The sequence below is a fragment of the Lepus europaeus genome, chromosome 17, assembly GCF_033115175.1.
Source record: "Lepus europaeus isolate LE1 chromosome 17, mLepTim1.pri, whole genome shotgun sequence".
Classification (NCBI taxonomy): domain Eukaryota; kingdom Metazoa; phylum Chordata; class Mammalia; order Lagomorpha; family Leporidae; genus Lepus; species Lepus europaeus.
In genome coordinates, this window is record NC_084843.1 from 21,917,997 (window position 1) to 21,938,981 (window position 20,985).

The window sequence follows — 20,985 nt, forward strand, 5'->3', positions numbered from 1 at the left end:
ATTTGGCTCCATATAAGCCTAGTTCTGTACAGGTCAAGTCACCCAATATTCCCAGGGGCCTCCCGAAATTCCTCCGAAGGCCTGTGCTGCAGAGAGCTTTCCTCCTCCTGCATCAGCCTGAGCACAGGAGACTGTCCTTGCATTAGATTGGCGCCTTGATCAGCAAAGCCAAATTTGATCATCAGCTAATTCTGCAAGACTGTCCCCCCGGAGACTGTGTGACTGATCTCTTCCAAGAAAGGACCCATCTTGTTTTCTTCAAAAAACAGCTTATTCATAATTGACAAGATCCAAGGACATCTCTATCCTCCACCATCGTAATTTAATGAAAAACCTTGTTCACTAAAACATCAGCTCTCAGAATGGCTATTGATTCCAACTTTGACTCAGGGGCAAACTAATTTCCTTTAAATAGGAATTTTATTGTGACAAACTGAGATGTACACAAGCATTTCTCTTCCCGATTCATCCAAAGTATGATACCACAATTGCTTAAAGCGACCAGACATTGACAACTTAAGCATCAGCAAACCAAGGAAATATTTTTTGTGAAACTTCTGCAGAGGCTAAAGTGGGCAGATACCAAGCTCTGTGGCTCCAGATTGGAACCCACATCTTCCTGCCCCTGCCTGATTTAATGTTTGACTCAGCAAGAAAAGATAGAGGCAAAGTTTAGTTTACTTCTGCATAGCTACCATTACTAGAGCCATTGACAGAACTAAGAAGCCAAATATTTTGCCTTAACTGGGTACTTGGCTAAGAAATCGAGTGCTTCAGTCTATTGCAGCACATCACGTTACAACAAATTTAGCCACTTTTTAAAAATGCCCCCCCCCCTTTTAAGAAAACAGTCCTGATAGATATTCAGAGAGAAATTGAGTTTTCTGCTCAGCATCGTAACAAGGCTGAAGCCAAGGTCACATCCCTGTCTGCAGACATTTCCAAGTTAAGCAGGTTTTCCACAAATCTTACTTCTTGTAGCTGTAGAAATGAGGTCCCATTTACCTTATTGTCCATCAGCAATTCCTGAAGGCCACTCTCCATCTTAAAAGCCAGTGTAAGAATTTTCTGTATGTTAAATCCTTTTCATACGTCCAATCCCTTACTATTTTTTGTGTCTGATCTTTAGACTTAGCGCTCCTGTGCTTTTGGTCACATTTATCCAGATGGTCTCCCTTAATTCTATCTGCCACAGGCCTTCATGTCATTACCTACATTACCGTTCGAATATTTGGCAGGTACATGTGTACCAAGTATCGAGAATATTTGGGGTGGCCTTACAATTCTGCCTGCCAAACCAGGGATCCAGCTTATCTGAATGCCAATTTAGGTTGGGTTGGAGAACTCTTGAGGAAGTAAAAGCTTCAGAGCTTTAGTCAATGTTACTGATAACTTCTATTTCAGAGATTAAAGAACCACTAGCATCTCACTTGAGTGGTCATGAAACACTGTACACGCACTTCAGACAAATTTTGAACCAAATCAAAGCAAGAGAATTGCTTTCAAAATCTAATTACCTTGCAGACTAGAAGTCAGTGGCACCACAGTTCAGTGATTAGTAGCAACACTAGTTAAAATAGTTGTGTATTTTTTTTCATTTGCTTTCCATTATCTTACTTTGTCTTCCATTAAAGAAGTGCTACATGAGATGGTTTGTGTTAAAATAGTGTTCTCCAAAGGCCAGTGCTAACACCCACTTAGGGAGAATGGAAGTGAATTTCAAGATTACAAATTCATGTTCTGTGCCCTTATAATTTAAGAAGAATCTCTTCGTGTTAGGAAACTGCAAGCGCAAATACATTTTAAGCATTTTATGTATTTCACTTATTTAAATAAACTCTTCCCTCCACTGGTTCATCCCTTCAGTGGCTGCAACAGCCAGGGCTTAGCCAGGCTAAAACGAAGAGTTCCACCTCAGCCTCCCATATGGATAGCCACGACTCAAGTACCTGGGCCACTAGCTGTTGCCTCCTAGGATGTACACAAGGAGGCTGGAATCTGAAGCAGAAGAGGGACTTGAACCCAAGCACTCTGATATGGGATGAAGGCACCCTGAACATCATCTTAACCATTGCACCCAACGGTTTCCCAGAAATTTGTGTTTTCTAAAAACTTCAAATGTAGTTCATTTGAATAGAGAAGTACTGATATTTTCTTTCTGATGGGAAATTGATTCTTTTAACTTCTAACTCTATCCTTTCACTAGCTCTTCTGTAAGGGCTATAATTTTTTTTTTTTTTAATGGGCAGAGTTAGACAGTGAGAGAGACAGAAAGGTCTTCCTTCCATTGGTTCACCCCCCCAAATGGCCACTACAGCCAGGAGCTCCTCCTGGTCTCCCATGCAGGTGCAGGGCCCAAGCACTTGGGCCATCCTTCACTGCCTTTCTGGGCCACAGCAGAGAGCTGGACTGGAAGAGGAGCAACCAGGACAGAACTGGAGGGTTATAAAATATGTCTTGGGGTAAATTTACAAAGAACACTCTATGCATAGTTGAGGGTTTTTTGTCCCTTGGAAAGGCATGTCATTGGGAGGAATTGTCCCCTGCTTTCCTCCCAGGGAAGGCTCCTCCCTCTGTGTCCCCATAAACCTTGGGAAGCTGCCCTGGTATAATATAATATGGATTAAAATCTGTAATTTTCTATTTCTAAGACTGTCAATCATTAGGTTCTTCTGTTAAGTTACATTCTCCAGTTTTATCCGTTTTCTAATGAAGCCAATGTTTTAAGCTCTAATCTGATTCTTTTACTGTGTTTCCAATTCACTGACACCTCAACATCGCAGCACACTGTTGCTTGTGGAGCCTTTATCAGCCTTTATTTACTTCTCAATTCTCCTGCAAGTCTGCTCATCCTGAAAGAATGTTTAAAATTTACAAAGAGCAACATTCTTTGATCTATCTACCTGCACTCATTCTTCGTAGTTGAGAAAGCATCTGCTTTGATACTGAGAGCCGTATTTTTCCCCCATCAAGAGCGTAGAAATGTGAGCATTATCCTATAAATCAAACTCATTCCTCTGCCAATTCATTTCTCCAACCTACACTTCTAGGACAGGGCAGATAGCTCTTTCCAAAAGTTTCTCACAGTTATTGGTTTATATTTTTGTTCTCAATCACTGTATTGTGAGCTCCTTCAAAAAATTGTGTTTTGTTTTCAGTTTATTTTTTATCTTCTAGCACAATGCCAAGCAGAATATGTGTGTGATTAGTGTATATTTAAGGTGAACTTCTTTGGGCTCTGTTTTTAATCATGTATGTCATATATAAAGTTATAGAAAATTAAGAAGTTATCAAAAGAATATAAGAATAATAGCACCGTATTTACTGTTATATTGGAAAATCAGTAGGGTGAATAGAGTTTCATAGTCAAACAAGACTTATTAGTTGAGCTTTTCTCAGTGTTATTTAAATATATAATATAAAAACTAAAATTTAAGATCTTAATTATACTCCAGTGGATTTACTAACATCACTTCCGATTTAACTATAGAATGCACTGAGTTTTCCTAAAATATGCACATATTTATTTGAAATTCAGAATGAGGCGAAGAGTAGCTATTTTCCTTCTTCCAGTTCACTCCTCAAATGGTTATCCCCAACCAGAAGTAGGCCCAAGCCAGAAGCTAGGAACTCCATCCAAGTCTCCTACTTAGATGGCACAACCCCAGGTACTTAAGCCATTCATTGTCTACTGCCTCCCAGGTACATTAGCAGGAAGTTGAGTGGCAAGTGCAGATTAGCTGGGCCTCAAACCTGGCACTCTGAAGTAGGACATGGGCATTCTAAGCTGTGGCTTGACCTATAGTGCCTGAACATTTTTCTGTATAAATGCTTCCTGAAGTTTGGAAACTATTTCTTTTGTATTCTCATATGGGAACTACTATGTTAAAATCACTAATTATATAATTACTTCCATAAAACTTTGAGATGACATTTTGCAGCAACTTCTTGGCTGTTTGGTAGGGATTTCAAGTTTTAGTATATTTATCTACAATCTTTGTAAATATGCAATTATTAACATTAATAAATTTGGAGGATAATTTAAAAAATTTTGAGGTCAGAGTTACTCGGCAGAATCTATAGAGAATAGATACAACATTAAGGCTCTGTGGAGAGGAAAGAGTAAGAGGTACCCCCTAACTAGCATTGCATTCACCAAGCTATTTTCTTTGCACTCTGTCCAGTGCTGCTCATTTTTCAGACTTTGCTCCTCACTCAGGCATTACTCATCTACCGATGCACTGTTTTATAACTAAAACAAAGATACCTCCTTGGCCAGCAGTGGCCTTGACCAAGATTTCCCCGAAAGAAAGGGTCCCCAGCCTATGGATTTAAATCTGTAGGGGGGCAGGTGAACAAAGATGACACTGGATAGTTTGGGTAAAAACAGTCTCTAAAGCCGCATGTTTTTTCCCAGTGCAACAGTTGAAGCACTCTACAGTTGACCAGTCTACTTTTCTCTTTCTGGTCCATCTGAGAATTTCACTCATACCACATCATGTCAGCTACTCTCTGTATGCCGATTTCCCTTCTTCTGCTTATCTGATCTACTTCCCCTTGTTTATATAAATCACACCCCCACCCCCATTTTTACAATTCAACTTGTTCAGTACCTGACTTATTTGCATGCAAGTCTTCAAAGCTCTTTTTGTTTCTGCTTGTTTTGTAAACAGTTACTGATTCCAATTTTTCTAGGGTGCTTTCATCATCAAGACAGAGATAACAAATGGAGGTTGACTTACAAACCTTGAAGGATAGAGAAACATTTTTTCACTCAAGCATAAAAGGAAGTTTTCTTACAGCTCATTATAAATATTCACTAAGCCTAGAGTTTGCCTTCTGTAGCGTGCCCCTGTGAACATCAGAAATTGAAGAATGGTACAAATGCTGATATTCTGACAAGCGTGAGTACTGTGGCTAGCTTACCGTCCCTTGTCTCTGACCCATCAATTTTTTTTTAATTTATTTATTTGAAATTCAGAGTTACACAAAGAGAAGGAGAGGCAGACAGCTAGGGGTCTTCCATCCACTGGTTCACTCCCCAGTTGCTGTAACGGCCAAAGCTGTGTCGATCTGAAGCCAGAAACTTCCTCTGGGTCTCCCATGCAGGTGCAGCGGCCCAAGGACTTGGGCCATCTTCTGCTTTCTCAGGCCATAGCAGAGAGCTGGAGTGGAAGTAGAGCAGCCGGGACTCGAACCGGCGTCCATATGGGATGCTGGCACTGCAAGAGGCAGCTTTACCCTCTATGCCACGATACAGCAGCGACCCACAAGTTTCTTAACTCCTACAATCATATGTGATAATCTGGCCAATTTGTTGGTTTGCAGGCCACATAAAACCTGAGATATCCCTTAAAGTTTTATTTTAACTCTTAGTTATCAATGGCTTTTTACTTTAACACATAATATTTGTATTTTAAAACTTTATTGTATAGCAGTTGTTCTTCAGGGTCTGGAACTAGGTTGTGTTGGCTAAAACAGGCTCCATCACTTACATTCAGAGAGGTCTTGTGGAAGTCTCTTGACCTCTCCTCGGTTTCTTCATGTCTAAAATCACAATGGGAAAACTAGATATTACTCACGGTCAGGACAGACAAATTAATAGGCTTATCATTTATCAATGTACTGCAACAGCTCATTTTGTTGCCATTTTGTACTGTTCTTTGTGTATATAAACCTTGTTTGGTCATTTTAATGATATGATGGCAGGGATTTTAAAAAATTAATATTTAAAAAACTATCTCCCCTTGTTGTACCTTGGATTAATATTGATTGAGCACCTATTGTATTTAAATACCTTGGGACATGACCTGGACCACAGAAATCCCCAGAAGCATACACATAAACAGAGTTTGGAAAGTAATGACACCTGTATATATGGCCACATACAAGAAGCTCTGTGTGCGCAGGACAACCAAACTGGATAAATTCAGGAAAATTAACACATAGATAGAAAAAAAAAAAACCAGCCATTATGCTGTTTCTGCCTATAGTGCCCCTTAAGTAGTATTCAGGAATGGATGACAGGCAAATTGAGTGACTTGGAGACAATGCTTCCCTTGAGGGATTATAGCAGTCAGTGTTTTCTGCCTGCCTAAGGGCCCATGGTCACCAGGTTGTCATTGTGATGTAGGCAGGCAGATAGGATAAAGAGGATCAGATTTGTAAACTGGAGACCACGCCTTCACCAAGCCTCTGTGTGATCTCATGCCCCTACCTGACCTCACCTGGACACCCAGCTGCCAATCACACTATATAACCACTCCCCCTTTGGGAATAAACAAAAGGCCTGGAACATAATGGGCCCGCTCTCTGTTGCCCCGCACCTTCGGGATGCGTGGCCTGTTGGCCTGCTTTCTGCTTTTGCTTTGCTGGCACATTAGGTCACTGTGGCTGCTCATAACCACACACTTGCTCCATACGGCTCGCTCCTGGCCTGCTCTCTGCTTGGCATGGACCCTACTTAGCTCCTAGACTTCTTTGTCCCCCAAATAAAGCTCTCACTCTCCTGTGCACTCCTCTCACTGAATAAAAAGCTTGAAAACTCACCACGTTGTCCGGCCTATTTGGGCCAGTATTCAGAATTCTTCTCTGAATAAGCAGAAAGGATTATTAATATTGAAAATCATTAATAAGCAGTCTGATATCAATTGTGGTTTCTATGTAAATGCCTTTCCTACTAAGAAAACGAAAACCACGTGATATGATTAACATTCCCTTCAACATCCACCCTAATGAGAAAAAGTCTGTAAATAAATTCATAAATATTTTAGCTGAGTCAAATACTTTTCTTCGGTGCGTATTCAGATAAAAGCTAGGCAGTAAGCCCCTTGTGCTTTAATTACTAGATCATATTAAGATAAAGCAATTTAATTGCAATTAATGCTATAATAATTTATTCATAAAGTGCCAGTTTATACATTTCCTATAATCCATTACTTCTAGTCTGGAAATATGTGTGCCCCATTGAGTTATAAAATTCAAGGTCATTAACCTACAATTTTGCTAGCTATCATGCTTTTAGAATGCACTCTGTTTGCTCTTTGCTTGGAATTAAATTGTTAAGCCCTCTTAGGTCCTTTAGTGATTCAATTTCTCTATGATTATCTAAAGCCTGTCATTATTGCTAATTAAACAGGTGTGACATGCTCAGAGAGCAGTTGGCTCTCCTTGAGCATCTACTAGAGGTCCAAAATTGGATGAGTGCTCCGTAGCTTGCGTTGTTCCTTACAGTTAACTCCAAGTCATTAATGGTTTTGAAATTATAGTACTCACCTACGTGTTCTGGATTATGTAGGTTTGGGGTCCTTTACAGAGAGCATTGGGCACATGACAAAGTATACTCATGTAGATACTTTTTTCGTTTGTGAGTCAAGTATAATACCTACTTTTGAGTAGTCAAGAATGATCAACTGAACGTGTCAGTGACGAATCTCAAGTTTGGAATGAGACTTCCCAAGTATATTTTACACAGAGAACAACCTAGGTTTGTTCAGCACAGATTGCATGTACTCGCTTGCCCAGGACAGTCATCTTCATCTCTGCGTTTGCCAAGGATGGTTGATGAATATTCAGTTCCTCCATGGACCCAGGCAAATTCCCCACCTCTTCAAGAGAAGCTCTTCAGGCTGAGCATTCCTATCCTAGAATTTGAGTGCTGGGGCCAGTGCTGTGGCATAGCAGGTGAGGCCACTGCCCGCAGTGCCAGCATTGCATAGGGGCGCTGGTTTGAGTCCCAGCTGCTCCACTTCCACTCCAGCTCTCTGCTATGGCCTGGGAAAGCAGCAGCAGATGGCCCAAGTCCTTGGGCCCCTGCACCTGCATGGGAGATCCAGAAGAAGCTCCTGGCTCCTGGCTTCAGATTGGCACAGCTCCAGCCGTTGCGGCCAATTGGGGAGTGAACCAGCAGATGAAGACCTCTCTGCCTCTCCTCTGACTTTCAAAAAAAAAAAAAAAATTGAGTGCTGATAGGATACCATAAATGGAAAATTATCTTCAGGCCACATGCGTAAGATATGATACATATGTTTTAAGAGTGAGGTCTCATCCCCAAAATAGCTCATTATATATATGCAAATATTTCCAAATCCAAAACACTTGTGATACCAAGCATTTTAGACAAAGGATACTCAACCAGCATTACCATAATCATTTTATATAGAGGGAGAAACGCGGACTTAAAATTACTTGCCCAAAACAGCTGGCATGTAATTCAAACTTCAGTGTCTAGGATCTGAACTTTCAGAGCCCATGACATCCAATTTTTCACTTTTGCAGTAACTTGTGCAGAACTACCCATCAATACTCCAGGAAGTAGCTATGCCATTTAAGAATGAATTGCGTTTTGCCTGTTTTTCTGTTATTATCTCTTCTTATTTTCTACTAAGCACAGAATTTCCTGAACAGTAGAGAAGAAATGCAAAGCAGTATGTTGTGTCACGGAGATGATCTCTTCAGAACTAATGTAGCCACTCTATCCAGTAATCCAGCTTCAATGAATATTAGTGCTGGCAGATCCCAAGTGAGTCTCTCCTAAGAAACTATCTTTGAGAAACTTAACTAACTTTGAAGACCACCCAAGAGTGATAAGTCTTTTGAGAGCCCTTAGACATAACTATAGCTTACAAGACATAAGAATATCCTCCACTTAATTCACTAAAATGAAATCAGTCTTTGAGAACAAGTTTTACTACTAACTCTCATAAGCCAACTCATTGAGGACAGAGGTCTTGCATGGGAAGCTAGTGCACAGTGACTTTTGTTAATTTAACAGTTAACAGTCTTATGTATGATGTCAATGATCAACTGAGGCTCTTGACATGAGCTACCTAGGCTATGGAAGTCTTCCAAATCCACAAATTCCTTCAGTATTTGGATAAGGCCATAATCAAAGTGGAAGTTCTCTCCTCCCTTCAGAGAAAAGTATATTCTTCTTTGATGACCACTTCTTTCCATTAGGGTATTTCCCACAGAGGTCCTTCATGGAGAACACTTTTTGCCACTGTGTCTTGGATTTCCATGCCCCAAATATTCTCATGGGCTTTTTAGCTGTACCAAAATGCCTTAAGTGCTGATTCTGAGATCAGAGCACTACCTAAAACTATTGATATTCGATGAGTCTGCTGTGTGGACTGCTTCATATATTGGAGCATTCACTCCTTTTTAATTCTGTTATTATGACCAGACACTTGATCCTACCCGTATGCTCACTTTAACACTTAAAATGTTATTTTTACCACCCAGATTAAGGGAATTTGTAAATTAAGCTTCAGAAAAGGTTTACTATTATTGAAAAATTATTTTTTGAAAGAGAGTTACAGAGAGAGGTAGAGAGAGAGGTCTTCCATCAGCTGGTTCACTCCCCAGATGGCTGCAACAGCCAGAGCTGCGCCAGTCTGAAGCCAGGAGCTTCTTCTGGGTCTCCTATGTGGGTGCAGGGGCCCAAGGACTTGGGCCATCTTCTACTGCTTCCCCAGGCCATAGCAGAGAGCTGGATCAGAAGTGGAGCAGCTGGGTCTCAAACTGGTGCCCATATGGGATGCTGGCACTTCAGGCCAGGGCATTAACCTGCTGCACCAAAGCACTGGCCCCGAAAATTTTTTCCTTATTATAAAAATACTGGTGGTCTATTGAACAGTAGGCTAATAATAGTTAACAATAATGTTATATTTTTCTAAATTGCTCAAAGACTTTTGAATGCTCACACTACAAAGAAATCTTGAATATGAAATGATGGATGCTAATTATCCTAATTTGATCATTAAAATATATGCATGTAACAAAGTTATTTTTTATTGTACATGTTATGGGGTACAATATAATCTACTAAAAATCATAAGTTGAATATAGACTTTTTTAGATAAAAAAAGGAAACTATCTTTGGCCAAAGGGAGCCGCTTCACCCAAGTTCACATTCCCTCACAAAGGCATCCCTCCCCCATCTAATGACAAGTTGTTGTATGCATACCCAAGTCTACCTTTGTCTAAGATCTCTTTGAAGGCAATTACCAAGAGCTTCCTATGTTGGCTGGCGCCGTGGCTTAACAGGCTAATCCTCCGCCTTGTGGCGCCGGCACACCAGGTTCTAGTCCTGGTCGGGGTGCCAGATTCTATCCCAGTTGCCCCTCTTCCAGGCCAGCTCTCTGCTATGGCCCGGGAAGGCAGTGGAGGATGGCCCAAGTCCTTGGGCCCTGCACCCGCATGCGAGACCAGGAGAAGCACCTGGCTCCTGGCTTCGGATCAGCGTGATGCACCAGCCATGGCGGCCATTGGAGGGTGAACCAACGGCAAAGGAAGACCTTTCTCTCTCTCTCTCCCACTATCCACTCTGCCTGTCCAAAAAAAAAAAAAAAAAAGCTTCCTATTTGACCCTCTGAGGCTTCTTTTATGACTTGATCAGTTCAACTTCTGTCCTTAAGCTTGTATCCCTTACTCCTATATGAGTTATTACTGGGCATGTTCCCAAATGAGACATACCTTTGTCAACTTGCATCTGAAGGCTATTTTCCAGGGAATTTGACATTGACATGTGGGGTCAGAAGCAGTCTTAGGGAACACTATAGAATGGTGTTTGGGAGAAGGATGACTCACCAGCTGGCAGTAAGAACTCCATCATTGTGGGAGAGTGTTGATGAATAACCTATTCAGGACATATGTTTAACTTCACACTTGGACCAGTGGTGAAATGGTTGGGATATGTGTGAAAAGGAATGTACCAGCAAGTTTAATTTCTTTTGTGCTGAAGAAGTGCAAGAAAGTAGTCAATATGATAATAGTATGGTTTTATCTAGAGTTTATCAATGTATTGAAGAAACAGAATGATTTGCTGAGGCCTATTCTCCAGTTTAAGAATAAATCTAGTAAGCTATGAAATTAGGACATAAAATACTGATTAGGTTTGTTACTCAAATTAAATGGGGAACAGAAGTACAGAGGACTGACTTCCCCAACTGGCAGACCCATGACTGCAAAGGAGTAGTGAGATCCTAAGAATTGGGATGGAGTAACATGGGTGGATAAAATCAAAAATATTGAATTCACAAAAGATAAGTATGAGATTTTACATCAGAGTAACAACCAGGGAAGTCTATTTTATAGGTATATAAAAAAGTTAATACAATATGATTGATAATGTCAAGATGATGGGCAATCAATAGGAGTATTAGCCAACCTATACTTTGAAAAGAAAACAAAGATAATCACAAGGCTAAGGGATATCACTTAAAATCATAATTATTCTTTGGCTTCACATTTATCTGGATAGAAAAATACTTCATGTGAGTATTATCAAGCCTCATTTAAAAAGAGTAACAACACAGATGCTATTTATTTCTTAGTCTAAATCATGACATCATCTAGCTTTACTCATTCTGATGTCTCTCAAACTTACCAATTTCATAAGCTTCGACATCAGTAGATAAAAATGATACATATGCAAAGCTAGATATGAATATAGGCTGCTCATATACTCATACCATCTTGCACCTTTGCTATACTTTCCCCTAATCCTGATAATACCCATGTCAACAAAAACATTGATCTTTATGGCTAAGATAGTTCATAATGTTGGTGCATGCTGAAAATGAATAAATGTAGTACACTCAATAGTGGCTCAGAAAGATGACCAGGAAAAAATATTCCAACAAGCAAGATTTCAAGCCGTTGTGTCTCATAATCCTATTCTGAGTGTACAAATATGGCCTGTGATCTGAATATATAAAAGTTTGGACTGAATGGCTTGACTTATAGGTAAAGGGATGTGAAAGAATAAAGATGGAGGCCCAGAAGCAAGGAAGTCTAGGTAAGAGCACAGTGATATTCCAAGTGGAATGGATAAGAAAAATAAAGTGGAGATCATTGCATCACCTCCTGATAGCACTCCAGAATTCATCCACCAGAGAGAAGTCATTAAAAAGCATGTTGACAAAATGGCAGCTGGTTTACCACACTAGTGCTAGCATAAAGGCCATATGAATGGGGTACCTATAATGGCAGGAATGCAGACTATGTACAGGTCTACTAGCATGGGCTTGCACTTTCCAGAGCTCATCCTGCTATTGCCACAACACAATGTCCGAGTTCCAACAGAAGCATGCCAGGAGCTTCAGTATCAGACCATCCAAGGAAGTCAGCCACCTATTTGGTGGCAAATGGACTAAATTGGACCCCTTCTATCCTGGAATATTTATCAATTTGTCTTTGTTGGATTTGACACGTATTCTAAGTATGGTTTGTGTTTCACTGCCCCCAGAGCTTTAGAACCTCCAGAACTCTTAGAGCAATAATTCTTTTGTGAAGTTCTATATCCTAAAGGCTGAATACAAAAAGCTAGGGTTCTTTGTAGATGTAGCAGTGGTCCTAATTGCCATCAGTCTCAGGGATCCAGTGGAGCTATTTGTGTTTCCCATCTACACATTTTTTAACAGATCTGGAGCTTCTAATAATCCTATTTTGCATTGTTACTGTGAGCAAACAATTAAGCACAATGATTCCTGAAAATGGTTTTCACAGTGATCAACACTTTGTGAATGCATAATTTAATGTTATCATTGAGGTACTCTCTCAAGCAAGGATAAAATCTCTCTACTATTTGGAGTTTATCTTGACATGCAAAGTATCGTTTAAATGGCAGAATAGTTCATTCACTTCAGTTTATAGTTAAGTACCTAAATTTAGTTGACTAAAATCCACACCAAAATCAAAACTAAGAGCTGCATTTGTTAGCATGCTCACACTTTGCTGAAGAAAAGTCATGCGGAGACTAAACTGTCCCCTCGAAAATTCATTTCAATGTCCTGAACTTCAGAATGCTAACAGATTTGGACATTAGATATTTACGAATATAACTTACTTAACAAGTCATTAGAGTGTGTGGCAGTTTAGTGACTGGCACGTTTATCTAGAGAGAAAATGTGAGCAGAGACATATACAGAGGAAAGATGTGAAGACAGGAAGATGGCGGTCTACCAGAGAGGCCTGGCAAAATTTCTCACAGTGCTGAGAAGGATTCAACTCTGCTGCCACTTTGATCTCAGACCTGTAGCCTCCAGGACTATGAGAAAGTAAATTGTTATTGCTTGAGCTCCTCTACCTGTGGTAATTTGTAGTAATATGCCTAGCTAACTCACACAATTACCAAGACATTTCATCTTTTGGGATTCATTACAGACAGTTTTATTTTTCCTTTTATCTTCTGAGAGAAAACAGTGATTTGCTCCCTGTTAGGTGTATTTTAAGGAATCCAAGAAAAGACTTCTAGGGATTATATTTTTTTCAGGTGTAACAAAGATCCTCCTGACTAACTAGAGTTAAATACTGGGCCAAACCAAAAGAATATGGAAGAACAGTTTCCTCAATAGAGACAGTATCTTCAATCAAATGATAGATCCTTTGGTCTTGTTAATATATTCATGTTTGATATTGTATAAAATTTTCAGCATAAAATTATACTTAATATTTTCACATGCTATTATGTCAATATATTATTGACTTTAAGTAGACTTATAAATAAGCAACAAAATCACAGGACATGAAGGAACCCAACTGTTTTTATTTTCTTCCAGGTAGGCTTTGCTCTGACTTAGGGAAAGAGCATGGAAAATGAGATTGATGTACAACATGTATTGAATTGACCTGGTCACTTCACTCACAATTTAGAGAAATGAGGGTAGGTGTTATGACCGTTTCAGAAATGAAAAAATACAAGTTCAGAAAAATTTTAAGTGTTCTAAAAGCCTGTAGGTAGGTGATGGATGCCACCAGCTTCCCAGTCATGTTCTCCTTCCTGTCTTTCACCAGTGGGAACTAAGTGCTGCTGCCTCTGCTTTAATAGCAGAAGAACTGAAGCTCCAGCACTAACCCAGTATTTCCTTACTCAGGAAGATAAATAAGCTGCCTATTGCTTGATGAGGGAGCCATTTTGCTGCAAATGTTTGCTTTCTTCCCAGACAAAAAGAAAAAACGTTTCTAATAAAGTAACTCCATCAGTCTGTTTATCTTCTGAATGGCAATTTTCCCCTCACTTTATTAACATGCAAACATTTTTTCTCATATATGTGATTGATTTAATTGTGTTTTTATTTTACCATTAACATGGCAAAAGTATTTATTCATTCTTCCATTTGTTCAATCCACATAGGAGCTTGCTCTAGGCCAACTCTGTTCTTAGAGACACAGAGGAGCTGTAACCATTCTCTTTGCCCTTGCCAGTCTCTCATGAGCCAAACAGATGTGGAGACTAAAAGTGATCACATAGGGAGGGTGTGTCATCATTGGTATTTCTGTCTACTACAGTAAAGGAAAATTGGAGTGCAGTACAGACCACACAGGCGCAAATGGGCAGGAACATGGAACAATAATGCTGCATCACTGGAGAGATCATGAATTGATGTCAAAAGTTTAGATTTTAACCAATAAGCAATGTGGGATCTTATAAGAACTTTATACAGACTATGTGAGAAATGGAGGTTAATCAGCCATCTACCTATACTACCATTTTGACATCTAAAGAAAAGTTATCTTCACATAGGGGGCAAAGGCGTGATTTACTAGAGGCTTAAGAATTCATAATCATGATTTCAGAACACTTTTGGATTTATGTCTGACCACAGGCCAGCATATTTTAAATTAAAATTATTGTAAAGATTAAGGACAGAATCTACTGCCTCTCAGCATTTTGTAGCAGTGAAATGGATTGTTTCCTTATCCCTCTGTCTAGCAGGTTTTGTCCTAGCCCGGCAGTCTGAATCTCCATCTCTAGCTGGCTGAATGTCTGACTCGTTAACAACATTGCTTCAATTCCAATGTGGCTTCCAGGTCTACCATTGTGCGGTTTTGTAGGTGGTTCCTTCCTAGCCTCTTACAGTATGTTTTCCTTACCACATGGCTCAACAAATAACTTCCCTAGCTCTTGTCTATAGTGTTGGCAGGACACCAGAATTACCTGGCAGGATTTACAGTTCCTAAAACCCAAGTGAGACAGATAGGTCTCCAGATAATTCTGATGAGCAAGTTGCTTGGTTTGGGTGTGGTGAATCCCAAGGGGTCCATGTGTTAGAAGCTTGGTCTCCAATGTGGTGCATGAGAGGTGCTGGAACTTCTAGGAGATGGGGGAAATTAAGGTAGTTCTCGTGCGACAGTTCATTCCCAGAGATTGTGATAAGAAGCTGATGGCCTGTCCCTTCTCTAGCTTCTGGTCTTACCATGCAATTTCTTGCTTCTGTAAATACTATGATGCCATCCACCATGAGGACCTTGGGGACCAAACCCATGGGGTAGCCCAATCTTGGACTTTTAGTCTCCAAATCTGTTAATACACCTCTTTTCATCATTAAGTAGCTAGCCTCAGACATTTCATTACAGTTACAGTCATGGACTAATGCAGCTATGAAAGTAATTGGTATGTGGTCATCAGCCATGAATTTTTTGTTTTAAATGCACACATTAAACTGTGTGCCTGCTTTACATCTTTGAGCAGAATGAGAAAATGACTGGAATAACAATACAGATAGACAAAATGATTGGAATACAGATAACACCAGGTGTCTCTTCTCTAGGCGGTGGCATTTTAGATTAAGGTCCAAATCAAATGATTTTGAAAAGGTAAATGAAAAAACAAACCATTATAGTAATAAGATACAACAAGGGTACCTCAAAAGATTTGCGGAAAATTGGAAAACTGAAATTTTGCTAAGATTTTTAAAATCCATACAGTGGGGCTCTTCAAAAAGTTCATGAAAAAGTTATAGTAATGAAAAATGTACATGGATTTGAAAATGGTTGTAGCAAAATGTATTAATTTCATTTTCTACAAAGTGTTTCATCTACTCAAATATACACTCATAAAAAATATTCTGTGAAAAGCAGGTCATACACTTCAAGTTGCCCAGAGATAGTCACGGTCTACACATATATCATTGAACTAATTAGTAATTGCATTCCATTTGCTCTCAAATTTCCTAGTTTGGGTGATAAATGTTATGTTCACTCCAAATACTAAATAAGGCAGTGGGCAATCGGAAGATGGAACTTTAAAAGAAGCAAATGCTAATGAGAAACTTTACAGAGAAGGGTAAGGACACAGAGGAGCATGCTCAGGTGCTCAAAATTGACAGCAGACATGGCCAGTGAAAAGCCAGTGAGTGACAGCTCCAGCGTGCCAGGAGTTTTAGATAAATGGATACATCAAATACAAAGCATTTTATACATTGAAAGCCAGAAGACATATTTCAATAAGAAAGTGAAATCTAATCAAATACCCATTTTGTTGTAAGATGTTTTCTCATGTAGAGAAATACAGTGACATAGGTTGCCTCTACCTCCGTCTCCTCTATCTAAATATGGAGTTCTCGCAATTTTAACTCCAATAGCATCCTGCTCTGTCAACATGGGCTCCTAATTCTCCATTTTCCTTCCCATTTCTTTTCCTATCCTTTATTTCTAAGCTTTCTTTTCACCCTTAAAATATTTTAAGTGTCACATTTTCAGTGAGGCATTTTCTAACTGTCCAGAGACATCATATTTGGATCACCACTCTGATTTGGGGTGTTGGTGCTAGGAGACAGATTTGTTAAGCGGCTTTTTGCAGTGTCTGCATCCATATCAGAATAGTTTGAGTCCCAGCTGCACTTCTTCTGATCCAGCTTCCTGCTAATATATCTGGAAAGAAAGCAGAAGATGGCCCAAGTATGTGGGTCCCTGCAACCTTTGTAGGAGACCAGTATGGAGTTCATGGCTCCCGGTTTCAGTCCGGCCTATCCTTGGCTGCTGTGGCCATCTGGGGAGTGAACTGGGGAGTCTGCCTTTCAAATAAATTTAACACACACATACACCATAAACCTTTGCCCTGGGATTTGGCTTGGACAATGTCAAATGCATTTCAGGCCTTACATGGGTGTTCTTTATTCTCATTTTGTTCTATGACTTGCTAATAGAGCTTAAAGTTGGTGCAACTCTAATTTATGGCTAAATTTCCTTGTATCTCTAGAAATTAAGTTACTACTTTAGATAGGCCACCATTAGTATCACCATTTATTTTCAGAGCAGTAAAATTTCATTGTATATAAACAAAATGGCAGATTTGTCGTCCGTGTGGATTTTTCTTTTCTTCTTGCTCCGTGTCTCGATGAGGCCATCACTTTTCTAAGTACACATAACCTACTCTGGATTTCTGTTTTGGTTTGCCCTGCATTGATTAGCCCACCACGGCTTTTAGAGGATTTTTAAATAAGGTTGTCAACTCTAAAGTAATGTGATTTGTTGAGAGATTTTCAGCTTCATCACTGGCCAAAATAAATAAATAAATAAATAAATCTTAATACAGTTAGAAAGCAGTGCTTTGAACGTAGTTGCTTTCTGACAGGCTCAAGAAATAGAGTAAGTGAGAAAGTAACCACCATTTATAGGTGCTTTTCCAGGGCCAATACCTCTCTCCTAAAATCATGAGCATCAGAGAAAGCTCATTCCTTTATCTTATAGTGATTACATATCAATAATGTGTCCAGCTCTGTGTTCAACGCTAGAATGCAGAAGGACTTCTATTCCTGTTGCCTTTTGCTTCAAGATCCATGGGCCTCATAGTCTACATACCAGTCTACACACCAGGGAGTTGTCAAAGGACTCACAAAACTAAAAACATGATTTCCTTTCTTACTCTCAGCCACACCTATGTCTCGCTGCTGGACCAAAGATTGGTAGTTCACCTAATGTACAGCAGCTGGACATGCTATGCTACCTTTATGCAAGGGATCCATACCTCAGCAACTTTCAAACAGCCTGTGAGCATAGAGTCCATGTGTTCAAGAGCAAGTTCCATGTTGAAACTTCAAACTAAACTAAACCATTGACTTCGGAAATTCCACTAAGAAACTGAGGGAGGCCAGAAGCCTCCAACTAGGTGAACATGCCACTATAATGCAAACGTGAATCTTGTCTATCAATAAATTTCACAAAATCATGTGTAGTAACTGAGTCCACCTTTGTTTTTCATAGTTCAACTGCAACAAGAGTTTAGATCACTTCGGGTGCATTTATGTTCACTGCCATTCTTGATAACTGAAATTTCCATAGCAGTATGCACAAAGTATTTTTATGTGTGTTTTATGTGTGTTTGATGATGAATGCTTCCTAGTTTATATCCACATGAGGAAGCAGCTCAACTTTGCTATATCCTGGTGAGCTAATCACTGGATTCAGAAACCTAAGTGGGGTTAAGCCTTCTTGACTGTTTATCCATTCCCCTGTCCAAACTCTTAATACCTAGAGGTACCCGAGGGTGAAATTTTGTTACTACTTGACCCTAGGATCTACTTTTTCCTTTTCATACTAACTTGAGGGAGAATTTAAGAGTGACTTGCTCTCAGCCTCATTTCATTCATGACAGACATGCTCCATCTGTTCAGTCTTCTTAGTGCATCACTAAATGCTGGAGTATGTTTTATCAAGGATGAAGAGGCAAGGAAAAGGTCATTAGATGCACTCTTGGTAGATAGCAAGTACTAAGGATGACTCTCTTCGAGAGCAGTCTCTGACATGGTCTTTGGCTCACCCAGGTAGAACCTGGATCAATCATTCTTTCACTTGGAACATTATTTAACTTCCTGAAGCATCTATCATCTGTATATCGGAGACAAAATAATACCCACTTAGAAACATTGCTGGGAAGATTAGCTATTACCACTGTTAAGTGAAGGTGGACTGTAGCTACACCTAGGAACAACTGATTTGAAGTACCTTGGCTTTCACTACAGTATGCAGATGCATTTCAAAAAAATTTTGACAGAAAAAATATACTGTCATCCATTGGTTCACACCCTGAATGCTCACAATGACTAGGGCTGGAGCAGACCAAAGCCAGTCAGGAACTCATTCCAGCTCTATCACATGACTGGCAGAAACCCAGCAAATTGATCACCACTGCTTCTCAAGATCCTCATTAGCAGGAAATTGCGATCAGGAGCCAGAGCCAGGGCTTAAAACCAGTCCTTTAACATGGGATACAGGCAGCCTAACAAGCCTCTTAATTGCTAGGTAAGATTCTGATGTTTTGACATTTGGGACCTTGTTCCCTCACAGACTGTGCCTTTCCAAGGTTCTACCAGTTTCGAGAAATAGCAATTTACTTGCTGTTTCATATGCAAACTAACTAGTTCAGAGCCCACCAATCCTACAAATCCCTTATCAGACTTCAAGTCAACACCACTATCCTCCCACCCATAACATCTCAAAGGTAGGTATAGGTACTCAGATAAATCCCTGTGCCCCAGAATGATTCAAACTAATCAACTCTCAGCCTGCTCATTTAGTTTTTTTCTGTCCCTTCCTAATCACTTCCAAATAAACACTCTTGTCCACTTTCCTTATCCCCTCTCCATGTGACTGACCCCATGTGGCATGAGGTGGTTTCTCATTTTGGGACCACTAACAATCTATGGTTTCAACGACAATTGTCCTCCGATCTGCTGTCTTAGCTACACCTAATAGTCTGCATTTTAAATCAGGTTTTGCAGAGTCATTCAATTGTTTGCCCTTCGGCCTTGCTTGTGGTTCTTTATCCTGCCACTTGTTCTGGTGATAACTTTGGATTCATCCACTGAGTTACTTTGCCAATCCAGCACCACAGAGTTCCCCTTTGCCTCTTGCAAACCCTATGTACACTTGTAGCATAATTGCAACAGAAGACAAAGGGTGATTAACAAAAATGTCTTAGTGCTTCCTTAGGAAGAAAATAAATTTTACATGAATAAGTCTTATTGCACTATAGTTCAAAGTAAGAAATACATACTATTCAACACTATTTCATACCCAGTATCTTGTGACTTTTTAAAGCCTTTCATGTACATTTCTTCATTTGCTCCAGATGAAAAACACTAAGTTCAGAGGGCATGTGAGTCGCGAGCAGCACAGTTAACACTGGAACCCTGGGCTTCCTGATCTCAGCCTGTGCTCCTTCTTAGCACATCACTTCCCATCCATGACGTTGCTTCTCATGAGGCACAGAAAATAAGAGTCCTCAGAATATTTCATGTCTAGTACTTTTCATTTTGATTCTGCAAAAAAAGCCTTGTTTTAAGCCCGAACATAAATAAGAGGTCAAGTTTCATGATCCAAAGAAAGAAATGGTTCTTCCAATTTTTTTCCTAGGCTTTTTTTTCCCTACACTCTGAAACACTTTTCAGTGCTGTTTTCTTAACTGTAAATAAGGTTACAAGAGGGAGTACTCAACCAAAACAATTATAATTGGTTACAAACATAATCTAATAACATTTCACCCATATTGTTAAAAACGTTAATTGGACCTGCACAGGCACCAACTAAATATTTGACTGTATGCAAACAGTGAATATGATTTCCTCCTATCTTTCCAGAGGCAGTGTTAGCTCCAAAGGTCATTTGCTTGTTGCTCTTGCTAGTTCAGGAGGAGCTGGAGGGAAGGAGGGAGGGAGGGAAATATTTTTAAGTATGGATCTATTCTCCGGTACATTTTCACTTGAAGCAAGCACACAATTGAAAGGTTTTGACACTGTAATGGTCATCCCAAATTGACAAAGATGGCTTTATCCCATACATCTACAAAGCATCGCATCTAAAGTCTTTTTACGTTAATGTAGAGGACCCGTTTATGGTTTTTTTTGGGGGGAGGTGGGATTTGGGGTAATTGTTGGTTGGAGAGTGTCACTATATTTCTCTTTTCTTTAAAAATTTAGAAGATAGCAAAAAAAAATTTTCCCCCCTCACAAGTTTATGGCTTGGAAGTGCTTCCTATTCAGGTAGTGCTACTATTCAGGAAGTACTACTATTCAGTTACCTCACTATAAAGTAGAATGATATCTATGCGTATACCTTTCTGGGCCCATCTCAAAGCTGACTCACAATGACAGCCAAGCAAGTCAAGGTGCATTTTAAAGCCTGTTTGCCACAAAGGAGTCTTAGTCACATCTTTTATTCCTGGAGTCCAGATTAAATATGGATCTTTAAAATGTTAAATGC